Raw genomic sequence first — 17,137 nt, forward strand, 5'->3', positions numbered from 1 at the left:
GCCATCAAGACGGCATTAGAAGAATGGAGGTACTTGTTGGAAGGTGCCACACACCCTATTCTGATCTTCACCGACCATAAGAACCTCGAGTACCTGAGAACTGCCAAGCGGTTACGCCCACGACAGGCAAGATGGGCACTGTTTTTCTCCAGGTTCACATTTCATATTACTTACAGACCAGGGTCCAAGAACACGAAACCCGACGCGCTGTCCCGCATGTTCGAGGACCCTAAGGAAGAACCAACTCCCAATACCATTCTGTCCTCAGGGAACTTCTTGGCCCTCCAGACAGACCTACGGTCAAAGCTGATGGACGCATCCACGGCTATGTCACCCCTTTCTGGGGTGTCCCTCCAGAACAAAGGGGGACTCCTATGGAAGGAGGGTTTGATCGTGGTGCCTGAAGAGGTCCGAACCCAGGTTTTGGGACATTGTCACGACCACCCGATGGCGGGACACTTTGGTCCAGCAAAGACCCTGGAGCTTCTTCAACGTTCTTTTTGGTGGCCGAACATGGCAAGGGACTGCAAACATTATGTGAATTCCTGCACTCTCTGCCAAAGGAACAAACCTTTAAGGAGCAAGGCTTGGGGACTGCTGCGACCTCTGCCGATCCCCGAACGACCATGGCAGAGGATCGCAATGGACTTTATAGTCGAGCTCCCTCCGTCCGAAGGCCACACCGCCATCCTCGTGGTCATCGATCGACTATCTAAGATGGCCCACTTCTTGCCATTGAAGAATACCCCGTCAGCATCTGAAACTGCACGAGTTTTTATCCAGGAAGTTGTAAGACTACATGGAGTCCCAGAAGACATTGCATCCGACCGAGGGGTACAATTTACGTCAAGATTTTGGAGAGCCCTATGCAAGGCATTGGATATCAAGTTATCCCTCTCCTCCGCATTCCACCCGCAGACCAACGGACAAACAGAGAGGACTAACCAGACCCTGGAGCAATACCTGCGTTGTTACACATCCTTCCTACAGGATAACTGGCTATCGCTCTTACCCTTGGCAGAATTTGCCTATAATAACACTAACCATTCAGCAACGGGGCAATCCCCGTTTTTTTCGAACTACGGATTTCATCCTGTCTTTCTCCCTGATCTGGTCTCGGAATGCCCAGTTCCAGCAACACAAGACGCACTTGCATTTTTCTCCTCCAACAACAAACTGCAGGAGGCCATCGCGAGGGCCCAGGAGGATAACAAGAAGGCGTTTGATAAGAAACGAAGGGGTGACCTGGTGCTGCAGCCTGGGGATAAGGTCTGGTTGGCAACAACAAATTTGAAAATGTTGTGTCCGTCAAAAAATTTGGGACCAAAGTTTGTAGGCCCTTTCTGTGTGAAGCGAATGATCAACGAAGTGGCATATGAGCTCATCCTCCCTGAGACGTTCAAGATCCACCCAGTGTTCCACGTATCCCTGCTGAAACCAGTTGTCCCTGACCCTTTTCCAGATCGAGAGTCCAGACCTCCGGAGGCCATAACTATCGAAGAGCAGGAGGAATTTGAGGTAGAAGCAATCCTGAAGTGCCGAAGGAGGGGGGGTCAGACCCAGTTCCTAATTAAATGGAAGGGTTATGGTCCGGGGGACAACTCCTGGGAACCTACCCAACATGTCCATGCACCTAGGCTTGTCCGGGAGTTTCTTTGTGATCACCTGTGGTGGAGAGATCGGGTGGGCACCCGGAGGTTGCCCGTAGGGGGGGGGCAATGTCAGGGATCCCCGCGGCGCTGGTCCCGGCGCAGGCGCAGTGCGCCGCTCTCTGCAGGGACGCGGGCACCAGTTCCTGGCCGACCGCGGCATTCAGGCTTGCGCATGCGCAGTAGGAACCGCGGTCGCGCGCCGGGCACCAATGACAGCGCAGGGCGCGATATTTAAACGGCCCTGAACTGTCATTCAGTGCCTTCTGGTCTCTTCTGCATACCTGTACCTGTGATCCTGTTTCCTGTAAGTTGCTGACCCGGATTGGACCTGACCCTTGCTGTATTCTCCCACTCTGACCCCTGGCTTGCCTGACCTCTCTCCTGGATGCCCCTTACTAGATCTGACCTCCTGTTGCTGACCTGGCGTGTGACCCGACTACTCTCTGCCCGCTGCTTGGTACCGCACCGACCCCACTGTTACCGACCCGGCTTGTCTGACCTTCAACCTGCTCATCCATCCCACCGGGGTCTCCCGACCTCCTCACATCAGGCTCTTCCCCGTGGGAGCCCCTGGCGAATACCCCTACCACTGACAGGCGTACTCAGGAGCCACGACCTGGTCTCAGGGTACTCCAAGTCCATCCCCACCATCAGGGGCTCTGGTGAACAAGTACCCTGGGGCTTAGACTCCGTGCTCTGGGAGCGCCTAATCAGTGGAGCGCTAGTGGTACCGCCAGGCGGTCCCTTACAGTAGTTGAAGGCACTGTTGTCTTAAGTAATATCCAGGGCTTAGGTTCCTCTGTGATTGGAAATTTGTGGTGTATGGGCTCATTCATGCTGCAGTGCCTGCACAAGGACCACAGGATTTGGGCAATTATGGAGAAGGAGCATTTTTGGCTAGCCACCCTTTAGGATCCATGTTCCAAGAGGAAATTATCAGAGCTCATCCTGCCAAAACATGGTGCAGAAAATGCTCCATCTGGTGGATGTGCTGTGCAGTGATCTCTTTTCATCCTTTTCAGAGAGTGGCAGGATTCCCTTTTATGTCCAAAGTGGTTTGGATCCTCCTTGAAAGAAAGGAAAAACAATGATGGTGGTAACTGCTTAATCAAGACTTTAAAGTCCTTCTTTATTATGCATCACTCAGGCCTGACTACTTGCAGCAGTCACAGGCAGTGCTGAAACCATATGATCTTAGCTTATATGGAGTCAATGTCACAGGGTGACACCCTTAGGAAGGATGACCCCCTTGATTTTGTGGGTGTTGAGGATAGACTACTGAACTAAGCTTTTCTAGCATGCAGCTGAACCTCTATGCTTTTTACAGTACAGTGGGTGGTTTTGTGATTTAAAAAAAACAATTTGCATGCCCCTCAATGCATTTGACTGTTTCATCTTCAACCAATCATGGATCAGCAATGAGTACTAAACTCATGATTAAACCTTTTCTTTGAGATTGGAATTTGTTTGAGAGGTTGTTGGAATCACGGGAAGATGGGAAACATGGCACGGCTAAAATATATAAAATTCTCACTGAGTTAGACACAAAAAAAAAACTAATGTATAAACAAAAATGGGAAAGAGACTTGGGGGTGGAGATAGAGAAGGTTAAACAAAAAAATATATAGATTGATTCACGAGAATATAAGTATGCGTGAGGTGGAAACGAATTATAAATGTTTGATAAGATGGTATATTACATTGAGTATAGAACACAAGATGAGTGGGGAGAAATCACCTTGGTGTTGGAGGGGGTGTGAAGAGATAGGCACGATGTATCACATATGGTGGGAATGTCCAAAAATACAAGTATTCTGGAGGAAAGTAGTACATCAAATCAGGATAATTACGGAAATAGATGTTAGTCTGGACCCTGGAATCTGCCTTTTACATAGTACAGAATTATCAGTAAATAAATATAAAGAAACAGGTGTATTGTACTATTTAAATGCTACCAAAAGTCTGATTCCCAAGTTTTGGCGTAAAGTAGAGGCTCCAAATGAGGAAGATTGGATAGATAGAGTGGACCAGATTGGTAGGATGGAGAAACTATTTCATATGCAGGAGGATAGATTGGGGGCATATTACGTGAAATGGAAAAAATGGGAAGAGTTTAGATCGAAGGTGAAATGATGAAGAGGTGAATTTTATAAATAAGAATACTCTTTTAGTCTTTTTTCTCTTGTTTTAGTGCGGAGGATGATGAGAAGCGCAGGGTGGATAGTGGGAGGGAGTAGGGGGTAGTGAGGGAGGGAAAGGGAGGTTTTGTTAGAGGGGTTGTTGGGAGAAATAAGGAAAAATATAATGTTTGTTTTTATGAGAATGTAAAAAGAATTTGTATTGTTGATTTTATTTTTCCTACTATCTTGAAAATTAATAAATATTTAAATTTAAAAAAAAAAATCTTTTCTTTGAATATGGCCCTCAAAACATTATTACAGTGTTACCATTTCATTTTGGCTTGCCAACACTCTATCTCCTGCCACCATTACCACATTGTGCCACCATACCAGCTTTAGTTTAATGCTGCCTGCCTGACAACATAATCATTACCTGCCACTGTTTAAGACCTGTCAGTATTACCATATTATGCTACTCCTACTGCCCTATTTCTATTCAGCTGCAGAATTAAGGTTCCATACCTATTGATTCCGCACCTGCACCTCAGCTGCAAAAATGTTGCACTTTTTCATGCAATGTGAATTCTACATTGTGTCTGAAAGCTTGTGGTGTATTCTGGTGCTCCAACACAGTGAAAGTACTATTCATAATGTCCTGTTGCTGTTCCTCAGCTACCACATATGTATTTTTTTTTTTTGCAGGGTTGTGTGTGCCACCTCAATGTTTGTGTCATGTATTATGGTGCTCTGGCACTGTCAAAGTACCACACAACGTATCAGCAGCTGTCGATCGTGTGCATTTTTTTCTACACTATTAGTATGGTGTTGCAGCTTCTTGGCACTGCAGTGCTTGCAGTAGCGCTGGCACTGTGAAGGTACCACACATAATGATTCTGCAGTTGATCCTCAGCTGACAAATTTTTGCAAGTTTTTCTGCGGGGTCAATCCTGTGTTGTGCCTAAATGCTTGCAGTATATTCTGATGCTCATACACTGTAAATGTGCCATCAGGGCTGTTTTACTAAAGGCAAATAGACTGTGCAGTTGCACTTAGTAAATGTAATGCGACAAAGCTTCACTTTGTAAAGAATACCCAATCACCTGCAAGGAAAATTTTAAAAAAAACATTTTTCTTGCACACAATTGGATGATGCTCTTTGTACTATAACTGTGATTTCTTCATTAAAACATGCCTGGTTTTCCCCATTAAACTGCAGCCTAGTCAAAGTACTTACATACTGTGCATGGAGTCAGTAAAATAATTTGCTTACTTTTTGGTGAAGTATGATATTTTATTGCTGAGTTTTTGATTAAAAGCTGCCTGGCATCTTTCCTCTTCAAGTACATTTTTCATTACTTTGCATGGAGTAATAAATGTGCTTACATGATGTGCAGAATACTGTCCAATATTTCATGTGTTTGACACAGAACACTGTCATTTTTATTTCTTGATATATACTTCCTCATCCCTGCTCCCTTCCATTGTAGCCTAGTAAAAATGCTTACATAATGAGCAGCGTGTCTGCACAAAATTTCTGGCTCTGGTCTCTGACATAGTGCATTATAAGTTGTATTTATTGATAAAAAATTGCCTCACCTCTCCATCCTCTATTGTGACCTGGTAAAACTGCTTACATGGTGTTTAGCACTCCTGGCTCTTGCTATTGTTTAAATACTTCATAAATTTTATTTCTTGATAAAAACACTGCCTTTTATCTCCCTCCCCTATTGCAGTGCATGATGTGCGATGTGTCTACAGTTGCAAGAAAAAGTATGTGAACCCCTTGGGATTACGTGGAGTTTTGCATGAATTGGGCATAAAATGTGCTCTGAACGTCATCTAAGTCACAACAATAGAAGAACACAGTCTGCTGAACATAATACTACACAAACATTAGATGTTGCCATGGTTTAATTGCACATAACATGTAAACATTCACAGTGCAGGGAGGAAAAAGTATGTGAGGCCCTAGCTTAATAACTTCTCCCAGAGCTAATTGGACCCAGGAGTGAGCCAACCTTGACTCCAATCAGTGTGATGATATTGGATGTGTTGCTGACAGCTGTCCTGCCCTTCAAAAACACACACCTGTTTTGGGTTTACTGGTTTCAAGAAGCACTGTCTGATGTGAACCATGCCTCGCAGAAAAGAGCTCTCAGAAGACCTACGATCAAGAATTGTTGACTTGCATGAAGCTGGAAAGGGTTACAAAAGTATCTCCAAAAGCCTTGATGTTCATGTGTCCACAGTAAGACAGACTGTCTACAAATGGAGAAAGTTTAGCACTGTTGCTACTCTCTCTAGGCGTGGTCGTCCTGTAAAAATGACTGCAAGAGCACAGCGCAGAATGCTGCATGAGGTAAAGAAGAATCCCAGAGTGTCAGCTAAAGACCTACAGAAATCTCTGGCAAATGCTAACATGTTTGTTGACATATCTACAATAAGGAAAACATTAAACAAGAATGGAGTACATGGGAGGACACCACGGAGGAAGCCATTGCTGTCCAAAAAGGATATTGCATCATGTTTGAATTTTGCAAGAGAGCACCTGGATGTTCCACAGCACTACTGGCAAAATATACTGTGGACAGATGAAATCAAGATTGAGTTGTTTGGGAAGAAAACACAACAATATGTGTGGAGAAAAAAAGGCACAGCACGCCAACATCAAAACCTCATCCCCACTGTAAAACATGGCGGAGGGAGCATCATGGTTTGGGGCTGCTTTGCTGCCTCAGGGCCTGGACAGATTGTTGTCATTGATGGGAAAATGAATTCCAGAGTTTATCAAGACATTTTGTAGGAAAACGTACGACCATCTGTCCGCCAACTGAAGCTCCGCAGAGGATGAGTGATGCAACAGGACAATGACCCAAAGCATACAAGTAATTCAACAAAACAATGACTGCAACAGCACAGAATACACCTTCTGGAGTGGCCCAGTCAGAGTCCTGACCTCAAACCAATTGAAATGCTGTGGCATGACCTTAAGAGAGCGATTCACACCAGAAATCCCAAGAATATTGCTACACTTTAACAGTTTTGTGAAGAGGAGTGGTCCAAAATGACTCCAGATCGTTGTGCAGGTCTGATCTGCAACTACAGGAAACGTTTGGTTGAGGTTATTACTGCCAAAGGAGGGTCAACCAGTTAATAAGTCCAAAGGTTCACATACTTTTTCCTCCCTGCACTGTGAATGTTTACATGTTATGTGCAATTAAACCATGGCAACATCTAATGTTTGTGTAATATTATGTTCAGCAGACTGTGTTCTTCTATTGTTGTGACTTAGATGACGTTCAGAGCACATTTTATGCCCAATTCATGCAAAACTCCACGTATCGCCAAGGGGTTCACATACTTTTTCTTGCAACTGTATGCAATACTTCTGGCATAATGCATTATAACTTTTATTCCACAATAAAAACTGCCTCATCTCCTCTTAATAATTTGCAGTGAATTAAAATGCTTATATAATGTGCAGATAGTCTGTTCAATATTTCTGGATGTGGTCTCTGAAATTTTTACACTCTAAATTTTATTTCTGAATAAAATAAAGACAAATGTCTCCCTCTTATATTGCTTTCTAATCAAGCTGCTTACACAGTCTGCAGCCACTGTGCTATATGCCTGCCTATTGTCTTTGAAATATGGAGCTGAAATTTTTATTTCAGCATAACAATTGCCTCATCTTTCAAAATGCAGGATTGTGGTGGTTTAGAAGTATTTTCTGTTAAATGTTTTTAAACTTTTCTGAATGTTTATCCACCTCTATTGAAGTCTATAGAAACCGCACCTTTAAAATCGGTTCTGGAAATATTTAAGGTTGATAAGCATGGGGTTGTCAAACAAATGTGGGGGTTGAGACTGCCCTAGCAAATATGTACTAATGCAAAAATAAGTTTTAAAAATACTATAAATGGTGAATATCAGAAATTTTAATAATGCCTAAATTGAACATTAAACTGCCCAATTCATTTAAATAACATGTTTGGGGGATGCCCTAAGGCTGCCTGTAAATTGGTGCGCCTGTACGATGCATGTAATGTAGTACACCAAAAATGACATTTACAAACAAATGCCATTTAAATTGCCAGAATATGACATTTCCCTGCCTCCCTTGGTTTTCTTTGTAAATGAGGTATGAGAACCCTCAAAAATACACACCAGACCCCCAAAATCCATACTAATGGTCCGGGCCAGGCTATGAACTTATTGGAATTTGGAAAAATAAGAGGGTCCCACATACTTTTTAAAACAAAGTAAACAGTAAATAAACACTCCACAGTGGCTTCCTGTCAACTATCCTGAGTGAGAAGCTGTAATATCTAACAAAGATATCACTACCACTGTTAAGTATATCTCTTCCCACTGCAGCTGGAGGTTCACTTAGCAAGTAGAAGAACAACCCAATTAATCTGACTATTCATTTAATGCAGAACAAGACAAATTTGGACCAAACTGGCAGGTAGACCAAATTCTACTTCGGTCCAAACCTGAAGATCTTTTCTAACTGTTAGTAAGTTGAGAGCTTTCCAGTAGCTTTTAGATTTGTTGTCTGCTACTTTAAATGCCTAATTTGGACCTTTTACTGCTAGATAGAAAAAAATTAGGTTTTGCACAAAAAAAAAAAAAAATTAATAAAAACATTTTTTTCAAGTTTGCTTCAAGTTTCATCATTGCTATATGTAAGCCAAGGAATGATATAAAGGCAAATAAATATATATTGCATGTAAAATGTATTTAATATTTATGTTTGCATTTTCAGGAATAAATTTGCCAAACAGCCTGCAAATCAAATCCAAGCATTCACTCATCACTACTCTTAAGAAGATTACTGGACACAGTGTTGTGATGTTTTCAGGAAGTTATGTATATACAGCACCTTGCTGGTCCCTTCCATGAACTATGATCTGCCTGCATTGCATAGACTAAGGTAAGTAAAACAGAGAGATTAAAAGAAAAATTATAAGCATGTTGATAGGAGATGGCCACCAGGGAAGACAAAATATAGGCAGATTAAACTTTACTTTTAATATTGTAATTGATGATTATGCCATTGATGTATTTTATTTACATTTCTTCTGAAATCTGAATGATTAACTAAGTGAATCCCTCATTACCATTTCCTGTTCTCAAGAATTTTCTTGACTCATTGCTTATATCCTATGAGCTATTAACCTGTCTTCAAGATCCTTAATATCTACTGAACTTTCAGAACACTCTCATCCTGCCTAATTTATTTCACTTTTACTTTCTTTTGAGTTCAGTTTTCTAGTACACTCAAAAAATTGGTCTACTCAGAAAGTTACAAAGTTCTGCAAAGTTCTCACTGGCTTATTAACCTCCCTAGCGGTATGATTATGTCAGTATTTCTGTGCTCAATGCGGTACATTGTTTTCAATGGAAATATGTTGTTTTTTTATTGTAGGTCTGTAATTCTTTGGAATAACTCACTGAAATCTGTTTAAACAAGAGTCTAGTAGAGATCTTGGGTGCAATAAAGTTTACTACATTAAATCATAAATTATAATATAATAAATAATGATAAAAATAATAATATAATAATAAATTAAATAATGTAATCAAATCAAACACATGGAACTCTGTCCAAACAAAACTATATAGACACTGCATTTTGTTCTAGAAAACATTTCGGGTGTGGTATATCTTGAAACACGGGACTGCACAAAGTCCGACATCACAATCAGGACAGTGGAACATCGATTTTTTTTCCACTCTCATCTCGCCGAGAGCAACATACCACACACATCAGTGTAGGTGCTGCCTTTTATTGGGTTGGTGGGATGTGGTCCATAAAGTGACGTCCAGTCAGGCGCTCTGGGTTGACAACTCCCACAGCACGTCGTCCGGATCTACCTATAGACATTGATGGCACTTGGTGTTTCAGGAAGATGGATTCCACAACTTTCCAAATAAAGTCTGCATGAAGCACAGGCTTGTCACTGTTTTTTACGGAACAAGCACTGTTCTAGAAGATGCTGGAAAATCTCTTTGTAATATTTCCTCTGCTGCTTTCTCATTGCTGGATAGAAAATCATAGCTTGGTCAGCTCTGTCGACACCTCCCATGGTGCTATTGTAGTCAATAACTACCTGCGGCTTCTGAATGTTTTTTCCACCTTTTGATTGTACCATCACTGTGGAGGTGATGTGAATGGTACTCATTAGGCACACATCCTTCTTGTCCCGCCATCTCAGTGGCATCATTTTGCCTTTCTGCCAAGCAGCTATTTCTCCAGACTTCAGTTTGCTTTTTCCAAACATTGATGGCAGGTTGCGCCGTTTAGCCCTAATGGTTCCATAGGCATCCGTTTTGTGCTGCAGAAGAATCTCGTAAAGTTCTGGAGAGGTGTAGAAATTGTCTGTTGTTACACAGTAACCTTGGTTTAGCAGAGGCCCAATTAGTGACAGAACAGAAGGTGTTGCTATTCCATATTTGCTGTCCTTTGGATCAAATTTTGTTCCTTTGCCGGTGTAAATAATTGTGCTCCAGATGTAGCCAGTAGAGGATTCGCACAGCAGGTAGGATTTGATGCCAAATCATGCTCTCTTGGATGCGATATACTATATCCAGCTGAGCCTTCCTTTGTAGGCCATTAGACTTTCGTCTATACTGATGTCTCTCTCTGGCACATACTGTAGCTCTGCTGGAAATTCCTGAGAATTATTTGGGAGACTTCCCAAATTTTCTTTAGTTTGGGAGCCAGATGAGTCAATTCATCAAAATCATCATTGTTTGAGAAGTGCAAAAATTTCATGATGAGTGAAAAACAGTACTCCGACATGATTGTGCCAAAGAACGGCATGGAGAGCATTTTGTCTGTGGTCCAATACCACTTCTGCAGCGGTTTCCCCACCACTCCTTGAAGTATAATTAGGCCAATAAACAGCCAAATGTCCTCTTTGGTCACAGGTTCCCACTTTCTGCTTTGTGAAAACCTGCTGTATGGAGCAGCTAATTGTTGCGCTGCGTACCTGTTTGTCTCTGTCATGATTATTTCAATAACCTCATCGGTTAGAAACAATTCTAAATATGCCAAGGGGCTGTCACCTTCAACCTGGAATTTCCTACCAGGTGCGCCGGTAAACGTGAATCTTGGCGGCACTGGTGTACCGCAATCAATAGTGCATCACGTTCGCAGATCACTCACGTCAATTTCAGATTCGGCGCTGTCTTCACTGTCGGTGTCTGAAGACAAATCTTCACATGAGTCACTATCACTCAATTCAAGTAGCTCCTCACTGTTGCTGTTTGCTAGCTCGTCAAAAACAGCTTTGGTGCTAGCGAGATGCTTTTTGGAAGCCATGAGTGCAAAACCGATTTTAGTCACAGAAACTGAAAAACTGCACTATGGATATATCTGAGGTAATGTTACAATGTATTCACTAGAGTAACACTGTATTTTTACACAGGTCTATTTTTAAAACTCCCGCCTCCCGCAAGCCCCTCCCCCCACCGGCACAGTGCGGCTGTCTCACGCTGATCACACAGATCAGCATGAGATACCCGGAAGGAGACAGGGGACGGTCGGAGTGGATGGCTCAAGGCGGCTGCAGAACCTGGGACATGGATCGCAGGACCAGGTATGTATTTTGCGGCGACCCCGAGTCTGGCTCCGGGTTACCTCTTTTGACAGCTAGATTTAACCCCGAGCCAGACTCAAGAAAACCGCTAGGGGGGTTAAATAAACTATGGCATGGATAATTACAATATGACCTCCAAGGGGTAAAGCTTGCTACTAGTAATTTTCAATTCATATTCCAACATTGATATGCATTATCTCATTGCTATACTGTAAATCTGAGCTCCTTAGTTAAGAATCATTGTTAATGCTTATTATAAATGTGTTTGGAATGGTTTTACTATTGTTTTGTCCATAAAAAATAAATAGAAAACCTAGGACCTCATTTATGTCTTTATATTTAAAAACAAACTTTTAGATGTTTTGTCATATGGTACTGTTATTTTTTCCAAACCATGGGTATATGCTTTAACATTTAAAAAGAGACACATTCACGCTTCACTGAAATTGCTTATAACCGCACACATGAACTGTACTATTGAATAAAACAGCACACTTTTCGTTTTTTAATATGGTGCACTACTGCAATAAAGTGGCATATACAGTGGCTGCAAGTTACAACATTGAGGCTGAGCTTCAGCAAACTGTAAAGTACACAGATAAGATACACATAGTAGTTGTTTTATTTGTCAAAGGAATTTTACTTCTGTCATTCCAGTTTGAGATTTATTTGGCCCAAGCAGACAGCAAAGCCAGCCTGCTAACTCGACATTTCTCTACTGAAATTAGGAAAATGCAGCTAGGCCCTCTCTTTTGCTCAGAATTTGTAATTGGACAATGAAAGCGCATCAGAACACTCATTCTTCTGCTTTCTCCTCCTATTACTACTACTACTACTGTACATAGGATCACAAGAGGATTATACCAAGCTAAATTTCTGACTTTAAAATGTTTTATTTTTTTTTAATAACAGTTTTATTAATTTTCAAAATTTATAACAAAACAATAAAAAAGTGATAATAAAAGAAAATAATAAAAGAAAAAGCAAAAACAAAGGCATGCAAATACTTCACAATGCCATAGTAAGTCACAATGCAGACTGTAATACAGAAAAAGAAAAATAATATTGAAGATTAATTCCAAAAGTTAAGACATCTAGATTAGTCAATTTCATGATACCCAACTAAATATGAATTACATAGCATGAAAATATTCAACCAATCCAGATTCAAGGGTGAACGAATAGTTCTCCCAAGCAGAGTATAGATTACTTTGGAACAGTAAATCAAAAGTACATCAGTCACATGCGCTAATATTTTTGTATGAAAAAAAAACAATATGAAAGAAAACAGAAAAAAATAAAAATGTACTAATCCATAGTAAGGATTTAAGTACCACATTTTTATTTTTCATTTTGCAACTAAGCTACTAGGAAATAGTACAGTGAAAGCTTGATTACTGGCAGTCTGCCCAGAGAATTAGCGAGGATAGCTTTAGCATACCACTCTGTATATTGGAATACTGTCATCAGTTGCGTTATTTCAGAATCAGATAAAGTATGTTCCATGAAAAGGTGCCATCTGTTAATGTAATGTTTTATAGGGCCAAAGGCCTGTACAATGGTATCCGGTTTTTCTATATGCAGTATTTTCTGGCGTATAAGACTACTTTTTATACTTAAAAATATACCCCAAAAATTGGGGGTCGTCTTATACGCAGGGTATAAAATGTGAGCCTTGAGTTTGTTTGGGTCATCTGTCTGGATGTGTGGTAATACTGTACATACAGTATACCGCGCTGAGCCAAGCTGGCTCAAAACAAATGTCCTTATGACGGATTAATCTGTCAGCCCGCTGGATGTGTGGTATATACAGTATACTGAGCCAAGCTGTTTCAAAACGTACCGGTACGTCCCTACTGTAATCAGCCCGCTGGATGCGTGTATGTACGGTAGCTGCGGCTACATACAGTATACACTGGGCCAATCACGGCGAGTGATGTAATCTACTAATGAATACAAAGCCTGCTCGGATTGGCTGAGTCAGAGAGGTGGGCTGATGATGTCACAACCTCAGCCAATCTGAACAGGCTTTGTATTCATTAGATTACATCGCTTGCCGTGATTGGCCCAGCATATACTGTATGTAGCCTCAGCTACTGTACATACACACATCAAGCGGTCTGATTACAGTAGGGACGTACCGGTACGTTTTGAAACAGCTTGGCTCAGTATACTGTATATTCCGCACATCCAGCGGGCTGTCAGATTAATCTGTCATAGGGACATTTGTTTTGAGCCAGCTTGGCTCAGCGCGGTATACTGTATGTACATTACTGCACATCCAGCGGGCTGTATATATACTGTATACTTTATGTAGCCGAAGCTACCGTATTACCGCACATCCAGCGGTAACCATCTGATTTGGAATTTGATCAATATGATGACTGTCTTACAAATTATTTTTATTATTATTATTATTACTACGAGTTTATATAGCGCCAAAGGGTTTGCTCAGCGCTGTACAATAGGGGGGACAATACATGGCACAGTACAACAACAACAAACAACGTACGAGGGGTAAGAGGGCCCTACTCTTACGAGCTTACAATCTAGGAGGGAGGGGATGTGATACAAATGTATCACAAGATGTCATTCATGAACTTATGATGAATATGAGGATTTTGAAGGATTTTAAATAGTAAGTTATAACCATTATCAATTAAAAGATCTGATGTTTTTAAACGGTGTTGCCTCTTAAGGGGGGTAGTCTTATACGGCGAGTATAGCCCAAAACCTATGTTTTAACTGGAAGATTAGGGGGTCGTCTTATACACCCAGTCGCCTTATACGCCGGAAAATACGGTACATCAAAGTCTTTAAATCCCATTTGCCTATTGAAATTGTTGGACATGTGGGTGTCATCCAGGATTTGAGTATGGCTTTATGGGATGTAAACAGACATAGTAGAGACCATTTAGAGACGATAGGTTTGTCAGGTGCTGAAGCTTAGTTTAGTTTATCCACATAACCAAATAAGCAAAGCATAGGGTTCTTGGCAATATGTAAAGATGTAATTCCAAAAATGAAATTCAGCACTTGGTCCCAAAATATTGAAATTTTTTGCCAGTCCCAAAAACGATGAAGTAATATGGGACAAAACGGTCCACGCCAGGAACAAGTAGATATAAATGAGTCGGCTTTGTTGATCAAAAATGGAATGAAAGCTTTGTGCATACTACTGGGCACTTATACCCCCTTCCTGCCCAGGCCAATTTTCAGCTTTCAGTGCTGTCACACTTTGAATGACAATTGTGCGGTCATGCAACACTGTACCCATAGAAAAATTTGATCATTTTTTTCACACAAATAGAGCTTTCTTTTGGTGGTATTTAATCACCGCTGGGTGTTTTATTTTTTTCTCTATAAAAAAAAGAGCAAAAAATTTGAAAAAAAAAGTTTTTCTTTGTTTCTATTATAAAATTTTGCAAACAGGTAATTTTTCTCTTTCACTGATGTGCGTTGATGAGGCTGCACTGATAGGAAGCTCTGATGGGCACTGATGAGGTGGCAGGGATAGACAGCACTGATGGGCACTGATAGGAGGCACTGATGAGCTGGCACTGATGAGTTGGCACCGATGATGCTGCACTGATAGGCGGCACTGATGGGCAGCACTGATGGGCGGCCCTGCTAGGCACTGATGGGCAGCACTGCTGGGCATAGGTGGATGGCACTGTTGGGCATATGTGGGTGGCACTGCAGGGCTCAGGTGGGTGGCACAGATGGGTGGCACTTCAGGGCACAGGTGGGTGGCACTGCTGGGTACAGGTGTGTGGCACTGATGGGTACAGGTGGGCGGCACTGATGGGTACAGGTGGGTGGCACTGCTCTGCACAGGTGGGTGGCACAGGTGGGCGGCACTGCTGGGCACTGATCATCTGGGCACTGATCATCAGTGCCGATCACTTCTCTGACAATGCCAGTTATCGGCAGTACTTTCCTTGTGCTGTGACAGTGTGAGGAAAGTGCAGTCGATAACTGGCAACTGTATTTACCCGATGATCTGCTGTGTCATTGGACACAGCTGATCACGTGGTAACAGGCCGCCGGAATTGGCCATTTACCGTATCACGTGATCAGCTGTGTCCATAGGACACAGCGGTCACTGGCACTGGGTGCATGTCACTGGGGGCGTGCAGGGGGCTTGTTCTGGAATGACGTCCATGGACGTCGTCCCAGAACAAGACAACCACGCTGTAGCCGTCCTTTGGCTATAGCGCAGTAGGGAACTGGTTAAAATGTAATTCTCTCAAATTTGGTAGCCTTCAGTAATCTTATCAGATAAAGTTTCATCCAAAAAGTCCTGGAGCCAATATTTCAAAAGTGAGTTCCTCTGCCGTTGAAATGAATGAAAGTTGAGAGGTGAGTATAGGTCTGATATTGAGTAGGAACTATGGCATATTGCCTGATCTATCGTAGATTGTTGAAGAGGGTTTTTCTTTGGAGTATAACACCATATGACATACATAAAAGAACACTTAACAAGTGATCAAGTAGCGCATTATCTGTGTGAAAAATGACAAATATACATGTAAATAGAAAAATAAATAAAAATAAAAAATAATAAACAATAAAAAAATGAAAATTAAATGAAGTGTATAGTCCCAAAAAGATACTAATGTATCCACCAAAAAGCTCTTCAAAAACTTCTTAAAGGATCACCACCATGTGAGAAAATATGTTTTGTGAAAAATATGGGGTTCCCCCCTCTCAGGTGTACACTCACCAGCAATTGTTGCCTTCCACTCTCATGGTGGGCAGAATTGGTTTATTAGACATTCTTCAATGGAAACAAGAGATTAACCAGACCATTATATTCCAATCTCCTTCCTTTTCCAATTGACCAAGAACATATAGCAGGTGCTCATGAATTCCAATGATTCAACATTAGAAGTAGTGATCAGGGAATTCTTTTTTCTCCCAGTACTCCACACTCAAGTCCGTATAAACTCCAATGGGGCCCCAGCCGGATACACACAGAAAGGGGTAGCTCTCCTGAGAGGAGCTAGTTACATTAGTCCACAGTCCTACTTGCTCTCTCCCCCATGTCTCTGACCAAACAATCATAAACAGACTTCATGAGGGTGGCCTGAGGGCCTGACATCCTTTAGTGGGCCCTGTGCTCACTGCCCAGCACCATAGAGCTCGATTGGCCATTGAACACCAAAATTGGCAGGTCCGCCACTGGCGCCCTGTGCTTTTCACAGATGAGAGCAGGTTCACCCTGAGCACATGTGACAGATGTGAAAGGGTCTGGAGAAGCCGTGGAGAACGTTATGCTGCCTGTAACATCATTCAGCATGACCATTTTGGTGGTGGGTCAGTGATGGTCTGGGGAGGCATATTCATGCAAGGATGCACAGACCTCTACAGGCTAGACAATGGCACCCTGACTACCATTAGGTATCCGGATGTAATTCTTGGACCCATTGTCAGACCCTACACTGGTGCAGTGGGTCCTGGGTTCCTCCTTGTACACGACAATACCCGGCTTTATGTGGCGAGAGTATGCAGGAAGTTCCTGGAGGATGAAGGAATTGATAACATTGAATGGCCCCATGCTCACCTGATCTAAATCCAATTGAACACTTCAGGGATATCATGTTTCAGTCCAACCGAGACCGCCAGGTTGCACCTCAGACTGTCCAGGAGCTCAGTGATGCCCTGATCTAGATCTGGGACATCTGTCACGCCTCTGTCCAGCCTCCCCTCTGATGATGTGCCTTAGCACGAAAGGCCTTAGGAGGAGCTGCACAAA

Source organism: Staurois parvus, unplaced genomic scaffold (genome assembly GCF_062004578.1).
Source record: "Staurois parvus isolate SC_StPar_1 unplaced genomic scaffold, SC_StPar_1.0 ptg000015l, whole genome shotgun sequence".
In the NCBI taxonomy this organism is placed as follows: Eukaryota; Metazoa; Chordata; class Amphibia; order Anura; family Ranidae; genus Staurois; species Staurois parvus.